We start from the raw sequence: 9,348 nt of genomic DNA, 5'->3' as shown, positions 1-9,348 counted from the left end.
CAGATGAACTGATAATATGAAAAAAGTATTTCTTATCCAATTACTTGGGTAATCAGTGTAATAATAAATAGAATACTCAATTGCTAAAATAATCGGTAGTTGCAGCCCTAATGAAATTTGCAACATGCCATAAGCCAATGCATCGCCTTCTCACATAGAAGCAACATGATTCAGGTGATACAGTGATTGTTGTAAGTAGGTAAAGTTTTTTTATATAGCACTTTTTACAGACAGAAAGGCACTGTATAATAATTAAAACACAATATATATAAAACACCATGTTAAAAACATAACATTACCACATTAAAAGAAAAAGAATAAAAATAAAGTCAACAGAAAACAGAAAAGTTTTCAACTGTTTTTTAAAAGATGCCACAGCACCACAGTGCTGAAAAACTCCAGCACAGCTAAATGGAGTTGGAGTGGTAAACATTTCCAGAGCTTTGGCGCCACTGCCTGAAACGTTCGTTCTGTCCCCCCGGTCCTTAGTCTTGTATGTGGGACAACTAAAAGATTTTGAGTTTGTTGTGTGAGAGACTATTCACTTATGTAAAATTGATCCAGGCATTTAAAAACATAAAAAAAAAAAGAAAAAAAGATCAGATTTATATCTGTATCAGCAGATATCCAAATGTAAAATATCTGTATCAGTATCAGACATAAAAAAGTGGTATCTTGCCATCCCAAGTATCTACCTGGGGTTCCACCTCCCTGCTGATAGCCTGCTAGACCTCCAAAGTGGTCCCACTACCCTGCTTCATCTCCAGGCTTTCCCACTGAACTGTTCTTCTGTCTTGTTTGTCATTTGGCACTGTCCCTCAATTCTATTTTGACTTTAGGATAGACTTCCCTTGCCCTTTGCAGCCTAATTTCTTGCCCATTCCTCTGGATTTTTTCACTCCCTCATCTTTAATTTTCTCTTTCAACTCAAATTTGGACTGGAAGCTTTTAATATGACCTTGTTGAGACAATCATAATTCATGAACGTTGCTGTACATGAATTATGATTCAATTAGCTTCTTCTTTTATGTCACTTGATAAACATATGTAAGTAACAAAACATACAAAAAACATCTGTTATCTCTGCCAATTCTTAAGTGGGTCCTTGTTGATAACTAATTTCCTCTCAGTGTTAATTGAGTCTGCCTGGATACAAAAGCAGTCTCAGATGAAATGCATTTTAGGCCCTCCCATATTCGTCCTTCTTTCGTAATGGGCGGTGTACAAGATTACACAATGAAGCATGCCAATAAAAGGAAATAATAAAGCAATAAAGCCTAGTGACTAGTCGCAAAAATTCGGAAAGCTGTCATGAGGTCATCTTTACAAACAAATTTGTTTTTGCTTATTTTACTGTATTCCTACTTTTCCGCTGCTGTATCCTCCTCTCAGTTTTCCTTCACCTGTCAGTTACTGGGACAGTTTGATCTAAATGGGATGCACAAGGCTGGAGATGTGGTTCTGGGTGGACTCTTTCAAATCCACTTCTTTTCAAGTGTTCCTGATGTGTCCTTCACCTCAAAGCCACAACTGCCTACTTGTCATGGGTAAGTATGACAGGGAAACAGCACTAAAAGAAAAAACTGGTCAAACCCAGTGCCAATATAAATTCAGATTTTGTATCTCAAATAACTGCACTTAATCCCATTCAGAAAAAATGTGTGTATCTTGAAAGCAGTGTCTTCTATTTTTTTCATTAAAATATCCCTTTAATGGTTGTTATTCAAGTTTTTTAATTGTTTACAAATATTAGTAATATTGCAGCATGTTTTGTAGATCTAAGGACCCTGTTGTATCTTTCAATTTTATATATATTTTTTTCTTTTCTTAGTGTTTATCCCCTAGGATTTAAGCTTGCACAAACCATGGCCTTTGCTGTTGATGAGATCAACAGAAATTCCAACCTGCTCCCTAATGTAACACTGGGATACTCTCTGTATGATAACTGCCTTCAACTCGGAATTAGTTTCCGTGCAGCATTGTCATTAGCCAGTGGTCAAGAGAAGCAAATTATATTTAATGATACATGTGCTGGAAATCCTCCAGTCCTAGGGATTGTGGGTGATTCTTCCTCTACAAATTCTATTGCTATCTCCAATGTCTTAGGTTTGTACAGACTACCTATGGTAAGTTTTCTACTTTTGCATAATTGCAAATTCAATACCATTTGTAAAAAACAATGTGTTAAAAATGAAAAAGTGAAAAAATGCAGTAAACACTTTGGATATTTCTGCAATATACAGTCTGTATCTTTTGCAGGTGAGTTTTTTTGCCACATGTTCCTGCCTAAGTGACCGTCAAAAGTATCCATCCTTCTTTAGGACGATACCAAGCGATGCTTTCCAGGTGAAATTCTGTCACAAAAATTAAAACAGAAAAGCCTAAGCATTTTTGATGAAGAAAATATCTCTTTCACAACAGAATGCATAAGGACACACAAATATTGAAAAAAAGCAATGAATTTTGGCAATTACACTCTATTTTATTTATGTATGAACTCAGAGAACAAAGCTACATTGCAATGATAATAATGTGGTGTGCTGTGGAAGCTGATGAACAGTGAAAGATGTTTTATTGTTTATGCATTTACCCTTTATTCTGTGTTCACTTAGGTACGTGCTATGATTCAGATTCTAAAATATTTCGGCTGGACTTGGGCAGGTCTGCTTGTCAGTGATGATGATTATGGACTTCATGCAGCCAGATCCTTCCAATCTGAGCTGAGTCTGTCAGGTGAAGGTTGCCTGGCTTATGTTGAGGTTTTGCCCTGGAACAAAGACCGCAATAAACTCAGGAGGATTGTGGATGTGATGAAAAAATCCACAGCTCGAGTCGTCATTGTCTTTGAACATCCTAGTCGCATGATAAACCTTATGGAAGAGGTTTGGCTTTAAAACTATTTCATTATTACTTATTGCAGATATCTCCATAAGTACACTTTGTAAAACATGGATTACATCTTTGTTTGAATGCTGAAAAGGAGTCATATGAAATTAATTTGCAAGATGAGCAACTACTTCATTGGCATCGTAATGTCACTGAAGTATTTGCTTGTTACAATATCACTTTTTACATTTGGTATCATACAATGTACAGGTAGTGAGGCAAAATGTAACAGGCCTGCAATGGATGGCGAGTGAAGCCTGGGCAGCAGCTGCTGTGCTCCAAACACCTCGCTTCATGCCATACCTGGGTGGTACACTGGGTATTGCCATTCATCGAGGAGAAATACCAGGGCTCAGGGAATTCCTGTTACAAATACATCCTGAGTTGCATCACAACAATAGCTATGGAAATAGCATTGTGAGAGTTTAACCTTTTACTGCATTAGCTGCAAGAATTATGTATTTTCACTATGTATAACAAACAGTTTTCAACATTTTTCAGGTAAATCAGTTTTGGGAAATCACATTTCAGTGCAGATTTGCACCTGCTCCAGCAGGCTGGGTGGAAGGTGGAGGTGCACTATGCACTGGACAAGAAGATCTACAAAATGTGAACAGTGACTTCTTGGCCATTTCCAACCTCCGGCCTGAGTACAATGTGTACAAAGCTGTGTATGCTCTGGCATATTCCCTTGATGACATGCTGCAGTGCAAGCCAGGAAGAGGGCCTTTCAGTGGGAACAGCTGTGCCACTTTGCAAACACTGGAGCCATGGCAGGTATTATATCAGTAGTAGTGATGTGCCTTAATTGATTTTGACTTAGATTGCAATGAAGTTCTATATTCAGGTATAATAGGTGTAATATTATAGTTGAATAATGAATACCAGATAAGTAATTTTAATTTAATTTTGTAATGCATCCCTTTTCAACAGCTTCATTATTACTTGGAAAGGGTGAACTTCACCACTTCATTTGGTGATCAAGTGTCATTTGATGAGAATGGTGATGCATTGCCAATTTATGATGTGATGAACTGGTTGTGGCTCCCTGATGGAAGCACTAAAGTTCAGCATGTGGGTGAGGTTAAGAGGTCAGCTTTCAAAGGTGAAGAACTCATACTTGATGAAGACAAAATCTTCTGGAACTTTGAATCCAAAAAGGTTATATATGGTTTTTCAAACTATACCTTTTGTAACATGTACAATATATGTCATTGTAGTAAGTACAATTAATTTTGTCCTATAGGCACCTCAATCAGTATGCAGTGAGAGCTGTACTCCTGGTACCCACATGGTGAGAAAGAAGGGATTACCCATTTGCTGTTTTGATTGCATCCCTTGTTCAGAGGGAAAAATCACTAATAAGAGCAGTAGGTGTTTATCTTTCAGCTTGGAATATTTAATTTCATATTTATTAAATATAGTATGTGTTTCAGCATCTTCACCTTTTTGTCAGACTCCTTGGAGTGCACCAGTTGTCCAGAGGATTTTTGGTCAAACCCCCAGCGTAACCACTGTGTTCCAAAGCAGACAGAGTTCCTCTCCTACCATGAGCCTCTGGGTATCTGTTTGACAGCAACCTCATTGCTGGGCACATTTATATGTGCTGTTGTTCTTGGGATCTTTATCTACCATCGCAGAACACCCATAATACGTGCCAACAATTCCGAACTTAGTTTCCAGCTATTGCTCTCACTTAAGTTGTGTTTCCTGTGTTCATTGCTGTTCATCGGACAACCCAGACTGTGGACATGCCAACTCAGGCATGCAGCATTTGGGATCAGCTTTGTGCTTTGTGTCTCATGCATCCTGGTAAAAACCATGGTTGTTCTGGCTGTGTTCAAAGCCTCCAAGCCAGGAGGTGGAGCCAGTCTGAAGTGGTTTGGTGCTATGCAGCAGAGAGGAACAGTTCTGGTTCTGACATCTATTCAGGCAGCCATCTGCACTACCTGGCTTGTCTGTTCCTCTCCAGTTCCACATAAAAACACCCAATATCACAATGATAAGATAGTTTATGAGTGTGCAGTTGGCTCCACTGTTGGTTTTTCAGTGTTACTGGGCTATATTGGCCTGCTGGCTTTTCTCAGTTTTCTAATTGCATTCCTGGCAAGGAATCTTCCTGACAGTTTTAATGAGGCCAAGCTCATCACATTCAGCATGCTGATCTTCTGTGCTGTGTGGGTGGCCTTTGTTCCTGCTTATATCAGCTCACCAGGAAATCTTGCAGATGCAGTGGAGGTATTTGCTATCCTGGCCTCAAGTTTTGGACTCTTGATCACACTGTTTGGACCCAAATGTTACATAATCCTGCTGAGACCAGAGATGAACACAAAGAAAGCCATTATGGGTCGTGGCACTGAGTCATAAACAATAATAATCATATACATAAACAATCAGTCACTTTTCTCTATCACATACAGGCAGAAAAATAAACACAATGGATACATTTAAATAAATCTAATGTTCATTTTACATCTTACTGTTGATATATTGTTAATATCAATTCAAAATTTTATTCTGCTGTCATTTGTTTGTTTTGAAAGTTGCAATTTAAATACACTGTATACTTTTCAAATGTGAGTTGTATTGACAAAGTAATCATTCTGTGATACCTTTTGGTCCAATATAACCATATCTAACTATACTTTACATTCTCTAAATAAATAAAATTCAAATTAGATTTATCGAGTACTCATACTCTATATTCATCTATATTTGGTCATTCTGGAACTTTTCTGTAGTGACAAATACACTGACCAGATTTTATGAAACGTCCATATTTGAAGACCTCCCATAAGCACATGGTTCAGGTTCACTGACTGAAAACTGTTTACAAACTTCCTTTAAGGGCACTCTGGAAATCTGGAACACCAAGAGGTTAAAAAAAAAACATTACAAATAAAGAAATTCCCCTAAACACTGGGCTTTAGCATAGCAGATATTACACCTCTGGCTTAAAATCACCTAATTTTGCAAAATAGCATAAATGGATCTAGAAAGGGTAGAATAGAAAATTAAGTGTGCGGGGTAGTTACTGTCTGCACATCTTACTACAATTTTTTTCAACGCATTTCATACTTTACATTTCCAGTGCCCCACACTTCTAAAATAAACTGATAATGTTTAACGGTTTAAAATCTTTCAAGTTCAAGGAAATTTAAAATTAACTTCTATTACTATTAAGTAATTTAATTTGATTGAGTATTAGCTAAGTAGCACAAATTTACAGCAGTCATATCAGGTCAGTAGTAGTCAAGTCAAGGTTATTTATATAGCACATTTAAAACAACGACGTTGATCAAAGTGCTGTACAAGATCTATAACCCCAAGGACTATACTCAAATAAAAAAAAAAAATAAATAAATAATTAAAAACATTAAAAGACAATAAATAACATACAATAACTAAAAACATTTAAAACAAATACCATAAAAATACCATAAAGCAACCGTCTAAAAGGATGTAGCACTGCAGCCAAATGCCAAGGAAAAGAAATGTGTTTTTAATAAAGATTTAAATGTGTGTATCATCTGAGCTGTGCATATATGGAGAGGTAGATCATTCCATAGCTTTGGTGCTGCTGCTGCAAAAGCTCGATCACCTCTCTGTTTTAGTCTAGTTTTAGGCCTCTTTAAGAGCAGCTGGTTAGATGACCTCAAAGCTCTTACAGGGGTGTGACTGTAAAGCACCTCAGACAGATACAAAGGTGCCAGTCCATTTATGGCTTTAAAAGTAAGCAATAAAATCTTAAAATCGATTCTTAAACGGACAGGGAGCCAGTGAAGGGATGACAGGACTGGGGTAATGTGTTCATGCTTTTTTATACCAGTTAAAAGACGTGCTGCCGCATTGTGGACTACCTGCAGGCAGCGCTCAGATGACTGATCTATGCCAAAGTACAGGGAATTACAGTAGCCCAGGCGGGAAGTAATAAAAGCATGAATAACTTTTTCCAGGTCCTGCTGTGGGAGATAAGGTTTTATCTTGGCAATGTCTCTGAGTTGGTAAAACTGATTTTGGTAACAGCACTTATTTACTTCTCCATTTTAAAACTGCTTTCTAAAATGCAACCCAGATTTTACACAGCACCACGACAGTGAGGAGCCAAATGATTCGGAGCGCCAGAGAAGTTGCTTGAGGGGTCAAATTTACCAAAGCATATGACTTCGGTTTTGCTTTCATTAAGATTTAGGAATTTGTTTCTCATCCAGGACTTAATGTCACTTAAACAGTTCAGCAGGGGTTCCCATGGATCTCTGCTGTTCAGTCTGATGGGCATATACACCTGGATGTCATCAGCAAAACAGTGAAAAGAAATATTGTGTTTCCCAAAAATCGACCCTAGAGGCAACATATACAATGAGAAAAGAATTGGGCCCAGAATGGACCCTTGAGGCACTCCACAAGAAAGCTTTGCTGCGGTAGAAAAACAGTCTCCTAGATGGACAGAGAAACTTCTATCAGTAAGATAAGATCTGAACCAAGTCAGAACCATGCCTTTAATGCCGATTTCATGTTCTAGGTGGGATAGAAGGATCTTGTGGTCCACAGTGTCAACAGTTAAAAGCAGATTGTTAAAAACTCTTAAAAGAGCTGTCTCTGTGCTGTGACGCATTCTAAAACCTGACTGAAACTTTTCCCACATTCCATGTCCACTTAAAAATGATTGAAAGTGTAGTAGAGCTGTTTCACTTTTATATAATCAATTAATTCCCTAAAGAAAATCACAAAAATCATATTTATTTTTTTAACGTTATATTCATTAACATAATTTTAAAAACAGTAAACCTTAACATGACAAAAAACAGTTTAATATTACATATTTTACACCTTACTGGCTGGGAACTACCCAGCTTGAGGCAGTCTCCAGCCAGTAAGATGTTGTCCTGCCATGGTCTGCCTTCCTCATTGGGTGCATGGGGATAAGGATATCTGACAAACAGACCGAAACTTCTGTACCAAGCAAGAATACATAAAGAACAAAAACAGTAAGAGACCAGCTCTTAAACTGGGATGCTGGAATGTCCGCACCATGACAACTAGACTTGACTTTATTATATTATGGTAAAATGTTTGAGAACCAGTTCTCATTTACAAACATGACCTGTCCATCAGACGTACAAGCCTCAAACACGTGCTTCTCACTCACTCATACCACAGCACTGACTGCGACTCCAACCACTCACTGGTATGCTGCAAAATGAAGCTGCTACCCAAGAAACTTCATTGCTCCAAACAAGAAGGGATGCCAGGCATTGACTCGACCAAGATGCAAGATTCAGAGAAGCTTGAGGAATTCACAAAGTCTCTTCAGGATGCTTTGTCTGCAGGCTACCCATGCAACACCACTTCCGAGAACATTGTTGTCACGTTAGCACTGGATTTTCTGACCATCATGGAGGAGTTAGATGTTGAACCAACCAAACTCAGCAAGGCTATTGACAGCTTAGCCTGTGGCAAAGCCCCTGGGAATGATGCCATCCACCCAGACCTGATCAGGCACTGCAAAACAACCCTTCTGCAGCCTCTACACAACATTCTTTACCATTGTTGAGTGAAGGTGGTATTCCACAAGACACAAGAGACACCACGATCGTCACCTTGTACATGAACAAAGGCAACAGGAACAACTGCAACAACTACAGAGGCAAATCCCTGTTGAGCTTTGTGAGCAAACTGTATGCCAGGGTCTTGTTAGTGCATTTCCAACAGGTAGCAGAACGCATCTACCCTGAGTCCCAGTGTGGCTTTTGAGCAGAATGTTCTCCAGTGGACATGACGTTCTCCCTTCGCCAATGACAGGAGAAGTGCAGGAAACAGCAGAAGCCCCTCTACGTTGCATTCATCGACTTGACCAAGACCTTTGATCCGGTTAGTCAAAATGGGTTCATCCGCATCACCCTGAAGATTGGATGCCCCCCGAAGCTTCACAGCAGTACAAAGGCAACCATCCAGTACAAGGGTAGCATGTCCAAACCATTTGACATCAAAAGCAGCATGAAGCAAGGCTTCGTTCTTGCTCCAACCCTCTTCAGCATACTCTTCTCCCTTTTTCTGAAACATGTTTTGGGGAACCCGACCGAAGGGGTGTACATTGTACAAAAGCAGATGGCAGACTCTACATCACAAGACACCAAGCAAAAACCAAGGTGCATGAGACCATCATTAGATAAGATAAGATAAAACTTTAATGATCCCACGACGGGGAAATTTGCGCATTACAGCAGCTCAGTACAGAAAACTAAAAATAGAATAGAATAAAATAAAATAAAATAAAATAGAAAAACACTATACACATATACATAAGCACTATATACAGAAAATATATAGTCAATACACACATGTACATATACACACATATACACACACATCAAAACACTATATACAGATATCAAAATATTATATACATTTGTAGCCGGTAAGGTACACAGCATACATGGTATGCATTATATAGGTGAGTGT

General features: G+C 38.5%; 1 pseudogene; it reads left to right on the top strand.

Annotated features, from left to right (window-relative positions):
- The first annotated feature begins 1,407 nt into the window (after positions 1-1,407).
- On the top strand, positions 1,408-5,253 carry LOC115791001 (extracellular calcium-sensing receptor-like; annotated as a pseudogene).
- Positions 5,254-9,348: the final 4,095 nt, after the last annotated feature.

The sequence above is a fragment of the Archocentrus centrarchus genome, chromosome 13, assembly GCF_007364275.1.
Source record: "Archocentrus centrarchus isolate MPI-CPG fArcCen1 chromosome 13, fArcCen1, whole genome shotgun sequence".
In the NCBI taxonomy this organism is placed as follows: domain Eukaryota; kingdom Metazoa; phylum Chordata; class Actinopteri; order Cichliformes; family Cichlidae; genus Archocentrus; species Archocentrus centrarchus.
This window is presented reverse-complemented; position numbering and strand designations above follow the sequence as displayed.